General features: G+C 41.8%; 2 pseudogenes; both read left to right on the top strand.

Annotated features, from left to right (window-relative positions):
- Positions 1–6,401: 6,401 nt before the first annotated feature.
- LOC134945605 (5S ribosomal RNA) lies at positions 6,402–6,520 on the top strand (annotated as a pseudogene).
- A 6,164-nt stretch (positions 6,521–12,684) lies between these two features.
- Positions 12,685–12,803, top strand: LOC134945600 (5S ribosomal RNA; annotated as a pseudogene).
- The last annotated feature ends 13,407 nt before the right edge of the window (positions 12,804–26,210 follow it).

Raw genomic sequence — 26,210 nt, 5'->3', positions numbered from 1 at the left:
ATAATTGGTAATTGGCTACAGAGTTTAATAATTGTAGCAATGACTACCTCTGGGTCTGGCTGTTTGAAAAGAGCTGCAGTGAAAGCTCAAGGAATGTCCTGCATGTATCAATATGAATAGTGAATAGATGGCCTGCAACATATGCGATGGGAAATTCTGAATATAGTATATTTGAAATTTGTTTGGTGAATATAATAGAATGAGGAAAAATTGTTGTGTAATTAAGCACATATGTGCCGGGAAAAAGAAGAGTATTAAGGTGTGGATAAAATAGATAAATGAAAAAATATAGATAATTAAATAATTAAATAAATATATATATATGAATAAGTAATAATAACTAATAATGGTAAAAGATATGAATATATATGAATAAATATAATTGAAAACTAGGAGTTTGAGGAAAAAGTGGGTGTATAAGAATTAATGTGGCAAATGCAAATTGGTAGTGTTAAAAACAGATAGTGTTAAAAAAACTGATTAGGGGGGGGGGGGGGGTTGGGGGAAAGAAAAGGGGTGGGGGGGGGGGTTTGTTGTGATGTTAATGGGGAAAAGGGGTGTGTATGTTAGTGAGGTGTTGGAAATATGGTTAATGGGGAAGAAGAGTGAGTATGTTAATGAGGTGTTGGAAGGGAAAAAAACATGGCGTGAGAGATGATAGTGTTGAATGCAATGGTGTGTGAGAGGAACGGGGGTATGGGGTGCCCTGCATTGTGCAGGTTGTATAGTAAAAATAGATTGTGAAAAGTATAAATAGAAAGGGGGAGGACGGGAGGAAAATAGAGGGGAGGGTGAAAAGGAGAAGGGGGGGGGGGGGGGTTTGAAAAAAAGGGGGGGGGGGGGGGGGCGGGGAGGAAAAAAAGGGGGGGGGGACTGAAGGATAAATAAAAAGAGGCTATGAGAGAAAGAGATAGTGATGTGTGATAGTGTGGTCCCTACTAGGCTAGTTATTAGTTATTATTTAATGGTAATATGGTTTAATGGTAATATGGTCAAGTTGAAAGAAAGGCGCCATAATTAATGGTTTCATTGAGTCCTTGGGGATGTAGTGAGTTTAGTCTAAAAGTCCACTCACATTCCTTCCGTAAAAGGGTATTGGTCAAATCTCCTCCTCGTATACCCAGTTTAACTTGCTCAAGTCCACAGACCTTAAGTTCATTCCACCGGCCTGCATGTTTAGAGACAAAATGTCGTGCTACAGAGGTGATTTGCTTCATTTTTTGTAGATCTTTTGTCGCATTGCGAATAGATCCAACGTGTTCCAGAATTCTTTGCTTGAATGCTCTGATCGTCATGCCAACGTATCTTTGTCCACATGTGCATACTATGCAATAAATCACTCCTTCTGTTGAGCAGTTAATGAAATGTCTGATTTTAATGTCTTTGCCATAGCGGTCCTGAATGTTGTCAGTCTTAAGAATATATTGACAGGCTTTACAATGACCACATGGATGTGTGCCGATCGTGGGTTGTAATTTGCCTCGTGTTGTTTGGAAATGGCTGGACACCAGTCTATCTTTCAAGTTTCTCGATCTCCTCCAGCTCATGGATACTTGTGGTCCAAGTTTTTGAGATAAAGTGGGATCCAAATGGAGAATTCCCCAGTGTTTTTGAATGGCTTGTTTTACCTGACGCCACTCTTGGCAGAAACCCCCTACAAACCTGATATTCTTGTCTTGTTGTGGTTTTTGTTTCTTTTCAAAGATAAGATGTTCTCTCTGGATATTCTGGATGTTTCTACTGGCTTTCTTGATTGAAGTGTTACTGTATCCCCTTTCTCGTAATCTCTTTGAAAGTTCTTTGCTTTGATCCTCGAAGTCTTGATCATTGGAGCAGTTCCTTCTTAAACGGAGATATTCCCCCTTGGGTATGTTTGTAATTGTTGGGGGAAAGTGGGAGCTAGTTTGGTGTAGCAGAGTGTTTGAGGATGTCTCCTTTCTATATAGTTTTGTTGAGAGCATTTTGTTTACATCTTTATAGATCAGTACATCCAAAAATGGGAGTTCATCCTGACTGATTTGGTGGGTAAGTCGAATATTGAGGTTGTTGTTGTTAAGATGTTCTATAAACAGGAGAAGCATCTGTACATCACCTTCCCATATCATCAGAATATCATCGATGTACCTTACCCACATGATGATATTGGATGTGAAAACATCATTGCTGTCCGTGAACACAAATTCGCGTTCCCACCATCCTAAAAAGATATTCGCATACGTGGGGGCACAAGCTGCCCCCATAGCGGTGCCCCTGGTCTGTAAAAAAAATCTGTTATTGAAGGTGAAGAGATTGTGACTGAGTATGAACTGGAGTAGGTCGGCAAGGAACACATGGAATTTTTCCATGCCTTCCATGTTCATAAAATAATTAACGGCTTCAAGTCCTCTGTCATGATCAATTGAAGTATACAGTGCCTCAACGTCCAAAGAGACTAAGTATTGGTTTGTTTCCAGTTTAACATCATGAATCTTGCGAAGAACATCTGTGGTGTCTTGGACAAAGGAAGGGAGACCCAGAACGTGGTGTCGTAGATGTAGATCGACAAAGATGCTGGCTTTTTCGGTTAAAGATCCTATCCCAGATACGATTGGTCTTCCTGGTGGTTGCCTCATATTCTTATGTATCTTGGGGAGCATGTAGAAAGTAGGGATGCTGGGATGTGTTGTCTGGAGATATTGATATTCTGAAGATGTTATGGTCCCTTCCGCATGAGCATCGGTGAGAATCCGGTTGAATAGTGTCTTGTAATTTTCCATAGGGTTCAGTAATACTCTTTGATAACAAGTTTGGTCTTCCAACTGTCGATAGGCTTCCTGTATATACTGTTCGCGGGGCCATACCACCACGTTTCCCCCTTTATCAGATGGCTTTATAATGACATCTTGCCATGATTCAATCTCTTTGAGAGCATTAAGTTCCTTCCTGGATAGATTCAATAACAGATTTTTTTTACAGACCAGGGGCACCGCTATGGGGGCAGCTTGTGCCCCCACGTATGCGAATATCTTTTTAGGATGGTGGGAACGCGAATTTGTGTTCACGGACAGCAATGATGTTTTCACATCCAATATCATCATGTGGGTAAGGTACATCGATGATATTCTGATGATATGGGAAGGTGATGTACAGATGCTTCTCCTGTTTATAGAACATCTTAACAACAACAACCTCAATATTCGACTTACCCACCAAATCAGTCAGGATGAACTCCCATTTTTGGATGTACTGATCTATAAAGATGTAAACAAAATGCTCTCAACAAAACTATATAGAAAGGAGACATCCTCAAACACTCTGCTACACCAAACTAGCTCCCACTTTCCCCCAACAATTACAAACATACCCAAGGGGGAATATCTCCGTTTAAGAAGGAACTGCTCCAATGATCAAGACTTCGAGGATCAAAGCAAAGAACTTTCGAAGAGATTACGAGAAAGGGGATACAGTAACACTTCAATCAAGAAAGCTAGTAGAAACATCCAGAATATCCAGAGAGAACATCTTATCTTTGAAAAGAAACAAAAACCACAACAAGACAAGAATATCAGGTTTGTAGGGGGTTTCTGCCAAGAGTGGCGTCAGGTAAAACAAGCCATTCAAAAACACTGGGGAATTCTCCATTTGGATCCCACTTTATCTCAAAAACTTGGACCACAAGTATCCATGAGCTGGAGGAGATCGAGAAACTTGAAAGATAGACTGGTGTCCAGCCATTTCCAAACAACACGAGGCAAATTACAACCCACGATCGGCACACATCCATGTGGTCATTGTAAAGCCTGTCAATATATTCTTAAGACTGACAACATTCAGGACCGCTATGGCAAAGACATTAAAATCAGACATTTCATTAACTGCTCAACAGAAGGAGTGATTTATTGCATAGTATGCACATGTGGACAAAGATACGTTGGCATGACGATCAGAGCATTCAAGCAAAGAATTCTGGAACACGTTGGATCTATTCGCAATGCGACAAAAGATCTACAAAAAATGAAGCAAATCACCTCTGTAGCACGACATTTTGTCTCTAAACATGCAGGCCGGTGGAATGAACTTAAGGTCTGTGGACTTGAGCAAGTTAAACTGGGTATACGAGGAGGAGATTTGACCAATACCCTTTTACGGAAGGAATGTGAGTGGACTTTTAGACTAAACTCACTACATCCCCAAGGACTCAATGAAACCATTAATTATGGCGCCTTTCTTTCAACTTGACCATATTACCATTAAACCATATTACCATTAAATAATAACTAATAACTAGCCTAGTAGGGACCACACTATCACACATCACTATCTCTTTCTCTCATAGCCTCTTTTTATTTATCCTTCAGTCCCCCCCCCCCTTTTTTTCCTCCCCGCCCCTCCCCCCTTTTTTTCAAACCCCCCCCCCCTTCTCCTTTTCACCCTCCCCTCTATTTTCCTCCCGTCCTCCCCCTTTCTATTTATACTTTTCACAGTCTATTTTTACTATACAACCTGCACAATGCAGGGCACCCCATACCCCCGTTCCTCTCACACACCATTGCATTCAACACTATCATCTCTCACGCCATGTTTTTTTCCCTTCCAACACCTCATTAACATACTCACTCTTCTTCCCCATTAACCATATTTCCAACACCTCACTAACATACACACCCCTTTTCCCCATTAACATCACAACAAACCCCCCCCCACCCCTTTTCTTTCCCCCAACCCCCCCCCCCTAATCAGTTTTTTTAACACTATCTGTTTTTAACACTACCAATTTGCATTTGCCACATTAATTCTTATACACCCACTTTTTCCTCAAACTCCTAGTTTTCAATTATATTTATTCATATATATTCATATCTTTTACCATTATTAGTTATTATTACTTATTCATATATATATATTTATTTAATTATTTAATTATCTATATTTTTTCATTTATCTATTTTATCCACACCTTAATACTCTTCTTTTTCCCGGCACATATGTGCTTAATTACACAACAATTTTTCCTCATTCTATTATATTCACCAAACAAATTTCAAATATACTATATTCAGAATTTCCCATCGCATATGTTGCAGGCCATCTATTCACTATTCATATTGATACATGCAGGACATTCCTTGAGCTTTCACTGCAGCTCTTTTCAAACAGCCAGACCCAGAGGTAATCATTGCTACAATTATTAAACTCTGTAGCCAATTACCAATTATCTCAGCAGACTTAAAAACCGGGTCTGCACCTTCAGTGTTCACACTACCCGTGAACAAGCTCGTTGTGAAACGTACGTAGGGGAGGTGGACGTGGTCACGGTGAGCGCGCTCACGTGACCAGCAGACCGGCAGGAGAGGAGACTGGGCAAGCCGCAGATCTTCACAGCTCGTTAACTCGAGCTGAATGCGGCACTGACAGCGGCACACAGCAGTACAGGAGACAGACGACAGACGGCTCTAAGTATCACTTATAGTTATATCCTGCACTTTCACGTCTCCCGCTCTCCTGCCACGCACTTATGTAATTTAAACAACAGGTGCACTGGTCCTCAATTTTTTTCGGCAAATTATGCCAGTTATATAAGGCACATCTACAACATATGGAACAATCTGTTTCATAAGTGCTATCAATACACAGCTTATCTTTATTTGTACTTTTTTCTGTGTCAATTTTGGGCAGACACATTACAAAATAGCTACAAACTGTCATCCACTATAGCTGCAGCAATTGGAACATATATGTTGCCACTTATTTATTCCTGCATATTCAGCAGCATAATTCCTTTTTTTTCCCCACAGATATCTTAAATATGAGCACATGAATGATTGTATATACAATTGCCAATGAAGCACAAATTATATTCGGCATGCCATATTTTTGATTAATTTATTGTGGAGATTCAGTGGATACATGTTTAGTGGTTTATTTTGGCAACAAGATTGCCACACAGACAGCATGCGGCGTTTCAGGCTCTAAGGTTCCGTTTAGCCTAAGTGTGGGCAGGAGGGTTTGTGTCTTTTGTAATACATTCCCTATTTATTTATCTGCCAGTCTGTCTGTACAGCTGATAAAGATATTTTTGAATAATTTTCAGCCTTAATGACATTACATTACTTTCATTATTTAATGTTTTTTTGTTGGCGTGTCATCAGTACAACAAGGGTTTTCTTATGCCCTACTACGTGTGAAAAATCCATTGGGATTTATGTTGCATAGCACACACAATCAAAAGCAACATGCAGGCGGCTCAGTTTGGCAAAACCGACTGATCATATGATTTAAACCTTAGTATACCTATATATTTGGAATACAATTCGGTGCAATGATGGTCAAACATATGTCTCTTCTCTAAGAGGCTATCTGCCCATTTCAAGAACCAGGTCTGTGTTGTAGTTGATAGCTGCATACCAGCTGTTCAAACCGAAATCTACTACCACACCACACCGCGCATGCCCAATCTCGTTCGATCTTGGAAGCAATACGGTGTTGGGCCTGGTCAGTACTTAGGTGGTTGACCACTAAGGAATACCTGGTGTTGTAGGTTTTACTTGACGGCAATACTCAGATTATTGCACTAACCTAAAAAACAATACCTGGTGGGCACATTCCTTGATTTTGCCATATTTCATGCCGAACCTTTTTTTGCAATTTTTTGGCCTTATATATATACATGTTTTTACCTATATATTCACAGCGGTAATTCGAAACCAATGATTCACGTTTATTTAATTACATTTTAAACAACAAAACAGGGTGTACTCCGTATTTTACCCATAAATAATTAAAAGTTACGTTTTAAATACCTAATTTATCAAGTATTATCTAACTCTCCATTGTTTCCAAGAGTGAGTGCTCCCAACAAGGGTTTCTTTTTCTTTTTCTCTCTTCTCTTTATTACCAATGTAATAGACCCATGGGAGCACCATCGACAATCACCCTCCTTTTCTCTACCCACAACTTTGACAGTTTAATGGTAGATGGTGATTAATTCCGAAAGTTTTTTCGGTTGGTCGGTTTTCTTGGAAACTTACATTAATTATCTACTCATGCAACATCATTTACTCTTGTGCGGCATCCTTAACCCAATTTTCCTTTTGCATATTGTATACAACTAGAAATAGTTTTCTTAGGAATACCAGCACGGAATATTTGATAACGAACAATTTTCCAGTAACTACAGCCTTTCAGTACACCAACGGGCATAGTCCCATACATCATTAACATGAGCTTCAGTTTAAAGCAGGAATTGTCCTACAAACATAGGAATAGAGAAAACTTAGATGAAATTTTTCCAAGCAACGTAGTAGATACAGAACCACATACCAACTGGGAATCTGATTTTGTACAACTCAAACAATTACTGCACAAACAAATAAGAACCAGTTGGGACCTCACTACATTAGAGAACTACCTTAAGAACAAAATTGCACCACGCGGCCTTAGGCCAAGAGTTTTTCCCACTTTCAGCCTGGCCAGTGAAAATCTTAAAACTGATTGGGACAACTGTCTCCTCAAATGCTCCATGGAACTCATGGGCATTTTGATTAAACACAACCATCTCATACTCGAGGGCTGTGAACGTGACCTGGACGATTTAAGTAAGAAATTGGAGCCCTGGGAGAAAGATACACAATTTCAACGCTGTTTCGAGAAAAACAAACAAGACCTTCTAACATACGAACAAACCATCATCGACAGAAAAAGAAATAAATTTGCTAGAGATAAAAAGGACTTTGCATCGGGCAAAATATTCAAGTGGAATAAGCCCTCCTGGCAATCGCGACCCCCTAGAAACCCTGAACACTACTCTTCATCAGATATAGAGACATCTGGAACTGAAGATATTCCGGAATATATCCCCAACGCATCAGTAACCACAAACTTCAGAGGTGAGAGTAACAGTTCCTCCCAATATCATCAACAGCATTTTTTAGGGGATCCCCCCAGGGGAAGGGGATCAAGGCACCCAGCAAACGAAAGACAAGGAGGGGGCGCAAGAGGAGGAAGAGGCCGTCAACAACAGTGGGATCAACTACCACCGAGAAGACAACCAGTACGGAATTCACGCAGAAGGTAACTTCAGTCTTCCCAATACCAACGGATACTTCTTCACAACTCAAGATTATCAACCTCTCAGCACACATTTTAGATCACGATCAAATCCAAGTCCTGAGCAAAGGTCTCTCCTATTCACCAACCGAAAAGTTCAACAGATTCAAATGGGAAAAAGATTTAAAACTTTTTTGCAGGAAGTTACTTCTTACTAAATTTCATAATAAAATAGCTACTTCCAAAACTGACGGTACACAATCTTATCAGACAGAAACAGGTGACAACATGAATACATCAGATCTTTCTGGACTTGAACTGGAAGCATTGGAAGCTCTACAATCTTTGGATACAGAATCAACACCAACCACAGACTCCCAGTGGGAAGTCAGTACGAGGGTCATTTGTAAGAAAAGGTCTACGTTTTTCCCAACAGAGCAGACGAGCCCAGAAGTACAGATATTCACCAAATTAGTGTCTCAAGAACTTGACCATATACATCTTCGGAAGACCAGAAGTCTGTACAATTCCAATCTATCCAGGAAGGAACTTAATGCTCTCAAAGAGATTGAATCATGGCAAGATGTCATTATAAAGCCATCTGATAAAGGGGGAAACGTGGTGGTATGGCCCCGCGAACAGTATATACAGGAAGCCTATCGACAGTTGGAAGACCAAACTTGTTATCAAAGAGTATTACTGAACCCTATGGAAAATTACAAGACACTATTCAACCGGATTCTCACCGATGCTCATGCGGAAGGGACCATAACATCTTCAGAATATCAATATCTCCAGACAACACATCCCAGCATCCCTACTTTCTACATGCTCCCCAAGATACATAAGAATATGAGGCAACCACCAGGAAGACCAATCGTATCTGGGATAGGATCTTTAACCGAAAAAGCCAGCATCTTTGTCGATCTACATCTACGACACCACGTTCTGGGTCTCCCTTCCTTTGTCCAAGACACCACAGATGTTCTTCGCAAGATTCATGATGTTAAACTGGAAACAAACCAATACTTAGTCTCTTTGGACGTTGAGGCACTGTATACTTCAATTGATCATGACAGAGGACTTGAAGCCGTTAATTATTTTATGAACATGGAAGGCATGGAAAAATTCCATGTGTTCCTTGCCGACCTACTCCAGTTCATACTCAGTCACAATCTCTTCACCTTCAATAACAGATTTTTTTTACAGACCAGGGGCACCGCTATGGGGGCAGCTTGTGCCCCCACGTATGCGAATATCTTTTTAGGATGGTGGGAACGCGAATTTGTGTTCACGGACAGCAATGATGTTTTCACATCCAATATCATCATGTGGGTAAGGTACATCGATGATATTCTGATGATATGGGAAGGTGATGTACAGATGCTTCTCCTGTTTATAGAACATCTTAACAACAACAACCTCAATATTCGACTTACCCACCAAATCAGTCAGGATGAACTCCCATTTTTGGATGTACTGATCTATAAAGATGTAAACAAAATGCTCTCAACAAAACTATATAGAAAGGAGACATCCTCAAACACTCTGCTACACCAAACTAGCTCCCACTTTCCCCCAACAATTACAAACATACCCAAGGGGGAATATCTCCGTTTAAGAAGGAACTGCTCCAATGATCAAGACTTCGAGGATCAAAGCAAAGAACTTTCGAAGAGATTACGAGAAAGGGGATACAGTAACACTTCAATCAAGAAAGCCAGTAGAAACATCCAGAATATCCAGAGAGAACATCTTATCTTTGAAAAGAAACAAAAACCACAACAAGACAAGAATATCAGGTTTGTAGGGGGTTTCTGCCAAGAGTGGCGTCAGGTAAAACAAGCCATTCAAAAACACTGGGGAATTCTCCATTTGGATCCCACTTTATCTCAAAAACTTGGACCACAAGTATCCATGAGCTGGAGGAGATCGAGAAACTTGAAAGATAGACTGGTGTCCAGCCATTTCCAAACAACACGAGGCAAATTACAACCCACGATCGGCACACATCCATGTGGTCATTGTAAAGCCTGTCAATATATTCTTAAGACTGACAACATTCAGGACCGCTATGGCAAAGACATTAAAATCAGACATTTCATTAACTGCTCAACAGAAGGAGTGATTTATTGCATAGTATGCACATGTGGACAAAGATACGTTGGCATGACGATCAGAGCATTCAAGCAAAGAATTCTGGAACACGTTGGATCTATTCGCAATGCGACAAAAGATCTACAAAAAATGAAGCAAATCACCTCTGTAGCACGACATTTTGTCTCTAAACATGCAGGCCGGTGGAATGAACTTAAGGTCTGTGGACTTGAGCAAGTTAAACTGGGTATACGAGGAGGAGATTTGACCAATACCCTTTTACGGAAGGAATGTGAGTGGACTTTTAGACTAAACTCACTACATCCCCAAGGACTCAATGAAACCATTAATTATGGCGCCTTTCTTTCAACTTGACCATATTACCATTAAACCATATTACCATTAAATAATAACTAATAACTAGCCTAGTAGGGACCACACTATCACACATCACTATCTCTTTCTCTCATAGCCTCTTTTTATTTATCCTTCAGTCCCCCCCCCCTTTTTTTCCTCCCTGCCCCCCCCCCCTTTTTTTCAAAACCCCCCCCCCCCCTTCTCCTTTTCACCCTCCCCTCTATTTTCCTCCCGTCCTCCCCCTTTCTATTTATACTTTTCACAATCTATTTTTACTATACAACCTGCACAATGCAGGGCACCCCATACCCCCGTTCCTCTCACACACCATTGCATTCAACACTATCATCTCTCACGCCATGTTTTTTTCCCTTCCAACACCTCATTAACATACTCACTCTTCTTCCCCATTAACCATATTTCCAACACCTCACTAACATACACACCCCTTTTCCCCATTAACATCACAACAAACCCCCCCCCACCCCTTTTCTTTCCCCCAACCCCCCCCCCCCTAATCAGTTTTTTTAACACTATCTGTTTTTAACACTACCAATTTGCATTTGCCACATTAATTCTTATACACCCACTTTTTCCTCAAACTCCTAGTTTTCAATTATATTTATTCATATATATTCATATCTTTTACCATTATTAGTTATTATTACTTATTCATATATATATATTTATTTAATTATTTAATTATCTATATTTTTTCATTTATCTATTTTATCCACACCTTAATACTCTTCTTTTTCCCGGCACATATGTGCTTAATTACACAACAATTTTTCCTCATTCTATTATATTCACCAAACAAATTTCAAATATACTATATTCAGAATTTCCCATCGCATATGTTGCAGGCCATCTATTCACTATTCATATTGATACATGCAGGACATTCCTTGAGCTTTCACTGCAGCTCTTTTCAAACAGCCAGACCCAGAGGTAATCATTGCTACAATTATTAAACTCTGTAGCCAATTACCAATTATCTCAGCAGACTTAAAAACCGGGTCTGCACCTTCAGTGTTCACACTACCCGTGAACAAGCTCGTTGTGAAACGTACGTAGGGGAGGTGGACGTGGTCACGGTGAGCGCGCTCACGTGACCAGCAGACCGGCAGGAGAGGAGACTGGGCAAGCCGCAGATCTTCACAGCTCGTTAACTCGAGCTGAATGCGGCACTGACAGCGGCACACAGCAGTACAGGAGACAGACGACAGACGGCTCTAAGTATCACTTATAGTTATATCCTGCACTTTCACGTCTCCCGCTCTCCTGCCACGCACTTATGTAATTTAAACAACAGGTGCACTGGTCCTCAATTTTTTTCGGCAAATTATGCCAGTTATATAAGGCACATCTACAACATATGGAACAATCTGTTTCATAAGTGCTATCAATACACAGCTTATCTTTATTTGTACTTTTTTCTGTGTCAATTTTGGGCAGACACATTACAAAATAGCTACAAACTGTCATCCACTATAGCTGCAGCAATTGGAACATATATGTTGCCACTTATTTATTCCTGCATATTCAGCAGCATAATTCCTTTTTTTTTCCCCACAGATATCTTAAATATGAGCACATGAATGATTGTATATACAATTGCCAATGAAGCACAAATTATATTCGGCATGCCATATTTTTGATTAATTTATTGTGGAGATTCAGTGGATACATGTTTAGTGGTTTATTTTGGCAGCAAGATTGCCACACAGACAGCATGCGGCGTTTCAGGCTCTAAGGTTCCGTTTAGCCTAAGTGTGGGCAGGAGGGTTTGTGTCTTTTGTAATACATTCCCTATTTATTTATCTGCCAGTCTGTCTGTACAGCTGATAAAGATATTTTTGAATAATTTTCAGCCTTAATGACATTACATTACTTTCATTATTTGATGTTTTTTTGTTGGCGTGTCATCAGTACAACAAGGGTTTTCTTATGCCCTACTACGTGTGAAAAATCCATTGGGATTTATGTTGCATAGCACACACAATCAAAAGCAACATGCAGGCGGCTCAGTTTGGCAAAACCGACTGATCATATGATTTAAACCTTAGTATACCTATATATTTGGAATACAATTCGGTGCAATGATGGTCAAACATATGTCTCTTCTCTAAGAGGCTATCTGCCCATTTCAAGAACCAGGTCTGTGTTGTAGTTGATAGCTGCATACCAGCTGTTCAAACCGAAATCTACTACCACACCACACCGCGCATGCCCAATCTCGTTCGATCTTGGAAGCAATACGGTGTTGGGCCTGGTCAGTACTTAGGTGGTTGACCACTAAGGAATACCTGGTGTTGTAGGTTTTACTTGACGGCAATACTCAGATTATTGCACTAACCTAAAAAACAATACCTGGTGGGCACATTCCTTGATTTTGCCATATTTCATGCCGAACCTTTTTTTGCAATTTTTTGGCCTTATATATATACATGTTTTTACCTATATATTCACAGCGGTAATTCGAAACCAATGATTCACGTTTATTTAATTACATTTTAAACAACAAAACAGGGTGTACTCCGTATTTTACCCATAAATAATTAAAAGTTACGTTTTAAATACCTAATTTATCAAGTATTATCTAACTCTCCATTGTTTCCAAGAGTGAGTGCTCCCAACAAGGGTTTCTTTTTCTTTTTCTCTCTTCTCTTTATTACCAATGTAATAGACCCATGGGAGCACCATCGACAATCACCCTCCTTTTCTCTACCCACAACTTTGACAGTTTAATGGTAGATGGTGATTAATTCCGAAAGTTTTTTCGGTTGGTCGGTTTTCTTGGAAACTTACATTAATTATCTACTCATGCAACATCATTTACTCTTGTGCGGCATCCTTAACCCAATTTTCCTTTTGCAAGAAACAAGAGGGAAAGAACCAGGTAAGAATTTATGACTTCCATAGCTAGTCAAGAGGTAAGACCTGAAGGAGATAGACTTGAAGGTGCAGGGTATTACAGGTACCAAATTCCAACTTGCCTCCGGGCGACTGAACTTACGCCCCTGCCCTCAGGTAAGTATTACAAACACAGTAATGTCACTGAACTGAGTGATATGTGTATGTCCTATGATATGATGTATGTGTGTATTACTGAGTAATGCTGTCTCTTTTAAGAGAAGAACTTCTATCACACAGAGATAAAGCACCAGCCAATCAGCTCCCAACTGCCATGTTACAGGCTGAGTTTGATAAATAAAAATAACAGTTGGGAGCTGGTTGGCTGGTACTTTATCTCTCTCTGCTTTGTCACTCTCCAAGGCTTACTACATTGACCCATGTATCTTCTGAGAGATTTATTTAACGCCCAGTATATTTATGTCTAAAAAAATGTAATTTGAATTAAGTGATAAGTGTACTGTATGTCCAGTGTAATAGAGGAACCGTCTCTAAAACAGAATTTCTATCACACAGATCAGGGCCGTAACTACGTGTGTGCCACAACTGCCCACATCCCCGTTCCAAGGAGACTTTAGTCAGCGGCATTGTCATGAGTCATACTGACTCATTACAAGCCGCTGGTTTGTGCTGCCGGCCTGGCACCGGAGCGAGGATTGGAGCAGCTCTGGAGGCAGGGGAGGAGGAGGGAGGGGGACTCAGGAGCCGCAGCAGCGCAGTGTAATTGGTGGCGGCGCCGCTGCATGTGTCCCCATAGGACATATGTGTCCACATAGGCTAGCCACTGCCGCTGTGAATGCTGGGATGTGCTTCCCTCATGCCAGCATTCACAGCATGCACCGAGGAGCCTGACTGCCTGGGCCAGCAGAGAGACAGTATCTATCTATCTATCTATCTATCTATCTATCTATCTATCTATCTATCTATCTATCTATCCTGTCTACTTCTCTATCTACCTACTGTATATCTATCAGTCTATTTATCCAGGGCTGTAACTAGGTGGCACACAATGCATATGCCTGTTTTAATGTGTAAAAGATGGACTCTGTCTGCCGTAATGTGTAAAAAAGGGACTCTGCTGTAATGTGTAAAAAAAAGAAGGGACTCTTTCTACCGTAATGTGTAAAAAGGGGTCTCTGTCTGCCATAATGTGTAAAAGGGGGGAATCAGTTTGCTATAATGTTTAAAAAGGGACTCTGCTGTAATGTGTAAAAAGGTGGACTCTGTCTGCCATAATGCGTAAAAAGGGGGACTTGTCTACCATAATGTGTAAAAAGGTGGACTCTGTCTGCCGTAATGTGTAAAAAGTGACTCTACCATAATGTGTAAAAAAGGGGACTCTGGAGGTAATTCAGAGTTGATCGCAGCAGCAAATTTGTTAGCAGTTGGGCAGAACCATGGGGGGTAATTCAGTGTTGATCGCAGCAGAAAATTTGTTAGCAGTTGGGCAAAACCATGTGCACTGCAGGGGGAGCAGATGTAACATGTGCAGAGAGAGTTAGATTTGGGTGGGTTATTTTGTTTCTGTGCAGGGTAAATACTGGCTGCTTTATTTTTACAGTGCAATTTAGATTTCAGTTTGAACACATCCCACCCAAATCTAACTCTCTCTGCACATGTTATATCTGCCCCCCTGCAGGGCACATGGTTTTGCCTAACTACTAAGCAATGTGCTGCTGCGATCAACTCTAAATTAGGCCCCATGGCCCTCATTTCGAGTTGATCGCTCGCTAGCTGCTTTTAGCAGCAGTGCAAACGCTAAGCCGCCGCCCTCTGGGAGTGTATCTTAGCTTAGCAGAAGTGCAAACGAAAGATTAGCAGAACTGCACAGGAAAAATTTCATGCAGTTTCTGAGTAGCTCCAGACCTACTCCTATCTTGCGATGACTGCAGTCTGTTTAGTTCCTGATTTGATGTCACAAACATGCCCTGCGTTCGGCCAGCCACTCCCCCGCTTCTCCAGCCACTCCTGCATTTTTGCCTGGCACGCCTGCGTTTTTTAGCACACTCCCTGAAAACGCCAAGTTGCCGCCCAGAAACACCCACTTCCTGTCAATCATACTACGATCACTCGAGCGACTGAAAAACGTCGCTTGAGCTTGGGTAAAAGTACAAAGTTTTGTGTGAAAGTACTTAGCACATGCGCGCTGCGTACCATGCGCATGCGCACAATTGCCGCTTTTTCACTTGATCGCTGCACAGCAAAAAATGGCAGCGAGCGATCAACTCGGAATGAGGGCCCATGTGCACTGCAGGTGGGGCAGATATAACATTTGCAGAGAGAGTTAGATTTGGGTTATTTTGTTTCTGTGCAGAGTAAATACTGGCTGCTTTATTTTTACACTGCAATTTAGATTTCAGTTTGAACACAACCCACCCAAATCTAACTCTTTCTGCACATTTTATATTTGCCCCCACTGCAGTGCACATGGTTTTGCCCAACTGCTAACAAATTTGCTGCTGCGATCAACTCTGAATTAGTCCCCCTGTCTGCCGTAATGTGTAAAAAGGGACTCTGCCGTAATGTGTAAAAAGGGGACTTTGCCTGCTGTAATGTGTAAAAAGGGGACTCTGTCTGCCGTAATGTGTGAAAATGTGGACTCTGTCTGCCGTAATGTGTAAAATGGGGGACTCATCTGCTGTAATGTCCGTAATGTGTAAAAAGGGACTCTGCCGTAATGTGTAAAAAGGGGACTTTGCCTGCTGTAATGTGTAAAAAGGTGACTTCGCCTGCCATAATGTGTAAAAGGGGGCTCTACCTGCCGTAATGTGTAAAAAGGGGAGTCTACCTGACAATGGCACAAGGCTGGGGTTACTCTTTCACCATACTCTATTCCTACTATTAATGTTAATTTAAGTGGAAATTATCACAAGGAAATCATATGTGAATAATAATTTTCCTTTTGTCATTACATGGCTATTCCTAAAATGTTTTCAATAAATGGCTTGCGACATTGAATGACCTACAGCGGTTAACATTTCTACCAACCGTTCTATGCCTTTTGTAGGCCATCATAGCATAACCTGCTCCCACATGACATTTAGATTTTTTGAAGCCTTGAAATCTCATAAAACAGTATTTTGTATCTCACATAAAATCAATAAACTTTTCTCTTCTTTCGTTCTATGGACTTTGATCCACAGCAGATCACTGATTAAACTGCAGAAGAACCACACATATATATATATATATATATAGATATATATATATAGATATATATATATGAGTTATACAATGAGTATCTTGTTTATTTTACATAATCTGCAGGTTTCTGTACCTCTTCACATAAACTGTGTCTTTAAAAACACATTATACTGAACAGTCTGCAGATGTTTCTTACTATGGGGAAGAGGTCTATTCTGGCATTGTGATCTGCAACCATTTACTGCACTTTTACTTAGAGATGAGCGGGTTCGGTTTCTCTGAATCCGAACCCGCCAGAACTTCATGTTTTTTTTCACGGGTCCGAGCGACTCGGATCTTCCCGCCTTGCTCGGTTAACCCGAGCGCGCCCGAACGTCATCATGACGCTGTCGGATTCTCGCGAGGCTCAGATTCTATCGCGAGACTCGGATTCTATATAAGGAGCCGCGCGTCGCCGCCATTTTCACACGTGCATTGAGATTGATAGGGAGAGGACGTGGCTGGCGTCCTCTCCGTTTAGAATTAGAATAGATTAGAGAGACACTTGATTTACTAATTTTGGGGAGCATTAGGAGTACTCAGTAGTGTACAGTGCAGAGTTTTGCTGATAGTGACCAGTGACCACCACTTTTATTTATAATCCGTTCTCTGCCTGAAAAAAGCGATACACAGCACACAGTGACTTAGTCACATACCATATCTGTGTGCACTGCTCAGGCTCAGGCCAGTGTGCTGCATCATCTATATATATTATATATCTGTCTGACTGCTCAGCTCACACAGCTTATAATTGTGGGGGAGACTGGGGAGCACTACTGCAGTGCCAGTTATAGGTTATAGCAGGAGCCAGGAGTACATAATATTATATTAAAATTAAACAGTGCACACTTTTGCTGCAGGAGTGCCACTGCCAGTGTGACTAGTGACCAGTGACCTGACCACCAGTATATAATATTAGTAGTATACTATCTCTTTATCAACCAGTCTATATTAGCAGCAGACACAGTACAGTGCGGTAGTTCACGGCTGTGGCTACCTCTGTGTCGGCACTCGGCAGCCCGTCCATAATTGTATATACCAGTGACCTAACCGTGGTTTTTTTTTCTTTCTTTATACATACATACATACTAGTTACGAGTATACTATCTCTTTATCAACCAGTCTATATATTAGCAGCAGACACAATACAGTGCGGTAGTTCACGGCTGTGGCTACCTCTGTGTCGGCACTCGGCAGCCCGTACATAATTGTATATACCACCTAACCGTGTTTTTTTTTTCTTTCTTTATACATACATACTAGTTACGAGTATACTATCTCTTTATCAACCAGTCTATATATTAGCAGCAGACACAGTACAGTGCGGTAGTTCACGGCTGTGGCTACCTCTGTGTCGGCACTCGGCAGCCCGTCCATAATTGTATATACCACCTAACCGTGGTTTTTTTTTCTTTCTTTATACATACATACTAGTTACGAGTATACTATCTCTTTATCAACCAGTCTATATATTAGCAGCAGACACAGTACAGTGCGGTAGTTCACGGCTGTGGCTACCTCTGTGTCGGCACTCGGCAGCCCGTCCATAATTGTATATACCACCTAACCGTGGTTTTTTTTTCTTTCTTTATACATACATACTAGTTACGAGTATACTATCTCTTTATCAACCAGTCTATATATTAGCAGCAGACACAGTACAGTGCGGTAGTTCACGGCTGTGGCTACCTCTGTGTCGGCACTCGGCAGCCCGTCCATAATTGTATATACCACCTAACCGTGGTTTTTTTTTCTTTCTTTATACATACATACTAGTTACGACTGTAGAGATGAGCGCCTGAAATTTTTCGGGTTTTGTGTTTTGGTTTTGGGTTCGGTTCCGCGGCCGTGTTTTGGGTTCGAACGCGTTTTGGCAAAACCTCACCGAATTATTTTTGTCGGATTCGGGTGTGTTTTGGATTCGGGTGTTTTTTTCCAAAAACACTAAAAAACAGCTTAAATCATAGAATTTGGGGGTCATTTTGATCCCAAAGTATTATTAACCTCAAAAACCATAATTTACACTCATTTTCAGTCTATTCTGAATACCTCACACCTCACAATATTATTTTTAGTCCTAAAATTTGCACCGAGGTCGCTGTGTGAGTAAGATAAGCGACCCTAGTGGCCGACACAAACACCGGGCCCATCTAGGAGTGGCACTGCAGTGTCACGCAGGATGTCCCTTCCAAAAAACCCTCCCCAAACAGCACATGACGCAAAGAAAAAAAGAGGCGCAATGAGGTAGCTGTGTGAGTAAGATTAGCGACCCTAGTGGCCGACACAAACACCGGGCCCATCTAGGAGTGGCACTGCAGTGTCACGTAGGATGTCCCTTCCAAAAAACCCTCCCCAAACAGCACATGACGCAAAGAAAAAAAGAGGCGCAATGAGGTAGCTGTGTGAGTAAGATTAGCGACCGTAGTGGCCGACACAAACACCGGGCCCATTTAGGAGTGGCACTGCAGTGTCACGTAGGATGTCCCTTCCAAAAAACCCTCCCCAAACAGCACATGACGCAAAGAAAAAGAGATAGTATACTCGTAACTAGTATGTATGTATAAAGAAAGAAAAAAAAAACACGGTTAGGTGGTATATACAATTATGGACGGGCTGCCGAGTGCCGACACAGAGGTAGCCACAGCCGTGAACTACCGCACTGTACTGTGTCTGCTGCTAATATATAGACTGGTTGATAAAGAGATAGTATACTCGTAACTAGTATGTATGTATAAAGAAAGAAAAAAAAACCACGGTTAGGTGGTATATACAATTATGGACGGGCTGCCGAGTGCCGACACAGAGGTAGCCACAGCCGTGAACTACCGCACTGTACTGTGTCTGCTGCTAATATATAGACTGGTTGATAAAGAGATAGTATACTCGTAACTAGTATGTATGTATAAAGAAAGAAAAAAAAACCACGGTTAGGTGGTATATACAATTATGGACGGGCTGCCGAGTGCCGACACAGAGGTAGCCACAGCCGTGAACTACCGCACTGTACTGTGTCTGCTGCTAATATATAGACTGGTTGATAAAGAGATAGTATACTCGTAACTAGTATGTATGTATAAAGAAAGAAAAAAAAACCACGGTTAGGTCACTGGTATATACAATTATGGACGGGCTGCGGAGTGCCGACACAGAGGTAGCCACAGCCGTGAACTACCGCACTGTACACTGGTTGATAAAGAGATAGTAGTATACTCGTAACAATTAGGATGACACTATGACGGTATAAAGAATGAAAAAAAAACCACGGTTAGGTGGTAGGTATATAATAATAAATAATACAATTCTGGTCGGACGGACTGCCTGCCGTGTGCCGACACAGAGGTAGCCACAGCCGTGAACTACCGCACTGTACTGTGTCTGCTGCTAATATAGACTGGTTGATATTTAAAGAGATATTAGTAGTATACAACAATACTATACTGGTGGTCAGGCACTGGTCACCACTCCTGCAGCAAAAGTGTGCACTGTTAATTAATATAATTGTACTCCTGGCTCCTGCTAACAACCTGCAGTGCTCCCCAGTCTCCCCCACAATTAATTATAAGCTTTTAATTTATACATTGATGACTGTGCAGCACACTGGGCTGAGCTGAGTGCACACAGACTGAGTCACACTGTGTGACTGACTGTGCTGTGTATCGTTTTTTTTTTCAGGCAGAGAACGGATATAGCAGAGAGAAGTGAACGGATATATTATATTAAATAAAAGTTAACTAGCAACTGCACTGGTCACTGACTGTGGTAAACTAACTCTGTCTGCGACTCTGCACAATCTCTCTCTATCTAATCTATCTATCTCTATTCTAATGGAGAGGACGCCAGACACGTCCTCTCCCTATCAATCTCAATGCACGAGTGAAAATGGCGGCGACGCGCGGCTCCTTATATAGAATCCGAGTCTCGCGATAGAATCCGAGCCTCGCGAGAATCCGACAGCGTCATGATGACGTTCGGGCGCGCTCGGGTTAACCGAGCAAGGCGGGAAGATCCGAGTCGCTCGGACCCGTGGAAAAAAAAGTGAAGTTCGTGCGGGTTCGGATTCAAAGAAACCGAACCCGCTCATCTCTAGTTACGAGTATACTATCTCTTTATCAACCAGTCTATATATTAGCAGCAGACACAGTACAGTGCGGTAGTTCACGGCTGTGGCTACCTCTGTGTCGGCACTCGGCAGCCCGTCCATAATTGTATATACCACCTAACCGTGGTTTTTTTTTCTTTCTTTATACATACATACTAGTTACGAGTATACTATCTCTTTATCAACCAGTCTATATATTAGCAGCAGACACAGTACAGTGCGGTAGTTCACGGCTGTGGCTACCTCTGTGTCGGCACTCGGCAGCCCGTCCATAATTGTATATACCACCTAACCGTGTTTTTTTTTTCTTTCTTTATACATACATACTAGTTACGAGTATACTATCTCTTTATCAACCAGTCTATATATTAGCAGCAGACACAGTACAGTGCGGTAGTTCACGGCTGTGGCTACCTCTGTGTCGGCACTCGGCAGCCCGTCCATAATTGTATATACCACCTAACCGTGGTTTTTTTTTCTTTCTTTATACATACATACTAGTTACGAGTATACTATCTCTTTATCAACCAGTCTATATATTAGCAGCAGACACAGTACAGTGCGGTAGTTCACGGCTGTGGCTACCTCTGTGTCGGCACTCGGCAGCCCGTCCATAATTGTATACTAGTATCCAATCCATCCATCTCCATTGTTTACCTGAGGTGCCTTTTAGTTGTGCCTATTAAAATATGGAGAATATGGAGAATTGTCAGCAATCGGCGTACGAGGTTACATCCAGAAAATGTGGAGAAGATGATGTTCATTAAAATGAATTATAATCAATTCCTCCGCGGAGACATTGACCAGCAGCAATTGCCTCCACAAAGTACACAGGGAGCTGAGATGGTGGATTCCAGTGGGGACGAATTGATAATCTGTGAGGAGGGGGATGTACACGGTGATATATCGGAGGGTGAAGATGAGGTGGACATCTTGCCTCTGTAGAGCCAGTTTGTGCAAGGAGAGATTAATTGCTTCTTTTTTGGGGGGGGTCCAAACCAACCCGTCATATCAGTCACAGTCGTGTGGCAGACCCTGTCACTGAAATGGTGGGTTGGTTAAAGTGTGCATGTCCTGTTTTGTTTATACAACATAAGGGTGGGTGGGAGGGCCCAAGGACAATTCCATCTTGCACCTCTTTTTTCTTTTCTTTTTCTTTGCATCATGTGCTGATTGGGGAGGGTTTTTTGGAAGGGACATCCTGCGTGACACTGCAGTGCCACTCCTAGATGGGCCCGGTGTTTGTGTCGGCCACTAGGGTCGCTAATCTTACTCACACAGTCAGCTACCTCATTGCGCCTCTTTTTTTCTTTGCGTCATGTGCTGTTTGGGGAGGGTTTTTTGGAAGGGACATCCTGCGTGACACTGCAGTGCCACTCCTAGATGGGCCCGGTGTTTGTGTCGGCCACTAGGGTCGCTAATCTTACTCACACAGTCAGCTACCTCATTGCGCCTCTTTTTTTCTTTGCGTCATGTGCTGTTTGGGGAGGGTTTTTTGGAAGGGACATCCTGCGTGACACTGCAGTGCCACTCCTAGATGGGCCCGGTGTTTGTGTCGGCCACTAGGGTCGCTAATCTTACTCACACAGTCAGCTACCTCATTGCGCCTCTTTTTTTCTTTGCGTCATGTGCTGTTTGGGGAGGGTTTTTTGGAAGGGACATCCTGCGTGACACTGCAGTGCCACTCCTAGATGTGCCCGGTGTTTGTGTCGGCCACTAGGGTCGCTAATCTTACTCACACAGCTACCTCATTGCGCCTCTTTTTTTCTTTGCGTCATGTGCTGTTTGGGGAGGGTTTTTTGGAAGGGCCATCCTGCGTGACACTGCAGTGCCACTCCTAGATGGGCCCGGTGTTTGTGTCGGCCACTAGGGTCGCTAATCTTACTCACACAGCTACCTCATTGCGCCTCTTTTTTTCTTTGCGTCATGTGCTGTTTGGGGAGGGTTTTTTGGAAGGGACATCCTGCGTGACACTGCAGTGCCACTCCTAGATGGGCCCGGTGTTTGTGTCGGCCACTAGGGTCGCTAATCTTACTCACACAGTCAGCTACCTCATTGCGCCTCTTTTTTTCTTTGCGTCATGTGCTGTTTGGGGAGGGTTTTTTGGAAGGGCCATCCTGCGTGACACTGCAGTGCCACTCCTAGATGGGCCCGGTGTTTGTGTCGGCCACTAGGGTCGCTATTCTTACTCACACAGCTACCTCATTGCGCCTCTTTTTTTCTTTGCGTCATGTGCTGTTTGGGGAGGGTTTTTTGGAAGGGCCATCCTGCGTGACACTGCAGTGCCACTCCTAGATGGGCCCGGTGTTTGTGTCGGCCACTAGGGTCGCTAATCTTACTCACACAGCTACCTCATTGCGCCTCTTTTTTTCTTTGCGTCATGTGCTGTTTGGGGAGGGTTTTTTGGAAGGGACATCCTGCGTGACACTGCAGTGCCACTCCTAGATGGGCCCGGTGTTTGTGTCGGCCACTAGGGTCGCTTATCTTACTCACACAGCGACCTCGGTGCAAATTTTAGGACTAAAAATAATATTGTGAGGTGTGAGGTATTCAGAATAGACTGAAAATGAGTGTAAATTATGGTTTTTGAGGTTAATAATACTTTGGGATCAAAGTGACCCCCAAATTCTATGATTTAAGCTGTTTTTTTAGTGTTTTTGGAAAAAAATACCCGAATCCAAAACACACCCGAATCCGACAAAAAAAATTCGGTGAGGTTTTGCCAAAACGCGTTCGAACCCAAAACACGGCCGCGGATCCGAACCCAAAACCAAAACACAAAACCCGAAAAATTTCAGGCGCTCATTTACTGTGCTACTTTTATAACAATGATTCAGTATTAAGGAGGTCATTCAATTCTTCAGAATAAAAACTGCCAGGATTTAGCTCCTCCAAGGTTCTAGATTGTTGCAAGCACAAAGACGTATGCATCTCAAGATGTGCACAACTCTGTATCTGTAGTACAGGTATATGCACCCAGTTTAGTCCAAGCATACAGTTAAGCCCATGTTTTGAACCATTTGTTTAACTTGCAAAATATGCTTTTCACAATTATATAAGAATACAACGTTAATAACCTTCTAATATAACAGACACAGTATTTTCCCTCTAAAACATGCATGCAAATCCATAATTAATTTATGAGCACCAAATAAAATACCTACAGTATCAGCATCAGTGTTGTATGAGCAATCAGCCAATCACAAACGATTCGCTAGTGCTGATGACCACTATGATCATCAGTGCAGTTGTACAGTACTTACTCCTGACCACTGAAACATACCGTATATGGGTTGCTGGTCTTCATGTGTTCACAATTATGCAAACACACCATTACTGCATGTGGCTTACATTAGCATGTCCCTATAGCTGTGAGTAAAGGTGGGCAAACTGTATATGCCAGAATTGCGCAAAATATTCATATGCATTCACACATCCTCTTAGCTAGATTTTACACAAGGTATACTACACAAAATGTTCTCACTTTGCATCAGCCACACAATGTTCAAATGAAGTAGTGTAAGAGAAGGAAAAACAAAAGCCTTGGGCTGGAACAAATGTTTTGCTGAATGTTGGCACTGTGACCCTGTGAAACTAAGTGGCAGTGATAGTGGACTGTGAAAACATGTTCAAGCTGACTCATCAGCAGGTCAAGGTCCAGGGATTTCTCCTGTCACAGATAGTCAAAAACAAGTCAGTTGTTATATACATATTTACAGTATATGTACATGCATGAACATTATACTAACAGTGCTGCTATGGCTCCATATAGATTTCTGAACCGAAACATTTAGTGTGGGTACCAATGCTGAGTCTATACATACAGTACATAGACTTTTCATAGCCATGAACGCTTAAAGTTTATATTTTTTAAATAGTAATTACTGTAAACTCTCTTGGAAGGTACAGTATGTAGGTCTATAGAACGGTTTTTATTCATGTTTCTAAACACCTGATTGTTTTTTTTACATCAACACGTAATATGCTGTGGATACTTAAAGATACTGCAACTCATATTATAGCAATTACCCTATTCAATGACCAGATAAATATTAACACATTAAGCTACAGTGTATGGCTAGAAAGCCTCTGAGATGCAAGACAGATATGTTTTTCCTCTGGTTTTGAAACATCATGACTTGGGTTTACATTTTTTTTTTTATTCTACTCTAACAGACATAGGGGGTAATTCAGAGTTGATCACAGCAGAAAATTTGTTAGCAGTTGGGCAAAACCATGTGCACTGTAGGGGGGGCAGATATACCATTTGCAGAGAGAGTTAGATTTGGGTGGGTTATTTTGTTTCTGTGCAGGGTAAATACTGGCTGCTTTATTTTTACACTGCAATTTAGATTTCAGTTTTAACACCCCACCCAAATCTAACTCTCTCTGCACACGTTATATCTGCCCTCCCTGCAGTGCACATGGTTTTGCCCAACTGCTAACAAATTTGCTGCCGCAATCAACTCTGAATTAGGCTCATAGTTAGCTCTCATATCTCAGAAAATATGGTAGTTGTCACTTCTTCAGAAATTCTTTCCTAGAGTGTTTAAGCATACTGTAGGTATGTGCGCCTGATGATTTCCACATGAGTATCACTATCTGCTATACCTTTTCCTCTAGCAAATAGTGCACGCATCAAAATAAATATAAATGTAAATCATCCAGCAAAAAAACAATATTTCTCACTGTTATGGAGAGGAGATGTAACTACATGTGTGTATATGGTATATTTAAACTGGGATTCAGTCATGTGACCGGTGCTTGGAATCCCTGCGGTCACCATGCCGATGCCAGGTTCCTGAGCGTTCACAAGCCCGACAGTCGGCATGCTGACTAACAGGGACTATTTCCCTTGTGGGTGTCCAAGACACCCATAGAGTGGGAATAGAACCTGTGGCGAGCACAGCGAGCCACCGAGACTGAATGGAGCTCCGTTGCGCTCGCCCCCCACCGGCATTCTGCTGTTGGGATCCCGGGGGCGATATGCTGACTGCCGGGATCCCCAGCGCCGGTCTCCCCTACCCAACCCTTTATAACTGGTGACCTAAAATGCCATTAAAATGTACAAAAAGAGAAGCAATAGTGATGATTTTTGAGGGTTACAATTGAAGATGTGTGCCGATCCCCATGTTTTGGTTTCAAATCGTCATCAGGTTTTGGTTTTGCCAAAACCACCCTCATTGTTTTGGTTTTGGATCTGTATTTTTTGTAAAAATCGATCACAACAGTTAAAATGACACAATTTGGGCCTTTATTTGTTCCTACAGTATTATTAACCTCAATAACATTAATTTCCAGTCAATTTTGAACACCTCACACCTCATAATATTGTTTTGATCCAGTTTAGTCCAAAGGCTGCAGCGAGCTGACTGGATGCTAAGCGACAGAGCAGAAGCACAAACACACGGCTGTTTATAGCACATGTATGAAATATTTCTAGGCAGCAGTGGCAGAAAAGAATACTGGTGCAAGATCCAACCCTTATGTTGGAGTTTAAAAAACACATCATGAAAGGATGATGCTGAGGATG

This window comes from Pseudophryne corroboree, chromosome 1 (genome assembly GCF_028390025.1).
Source record: "Pseudophryne corroboree isolate aPseCor3 chromosome 1, aPseCor3.hap2, whole genome shotgun sequence".
NCBI lineage: Eukaryota > Metazoa > Chordata > Amphibia > Anura > Myobatrachidae > Pseudophryne > Pseudophryne corroboree.
This window is presented reverse-complemented; position numbering and strand designations above follow the sequence as displayed.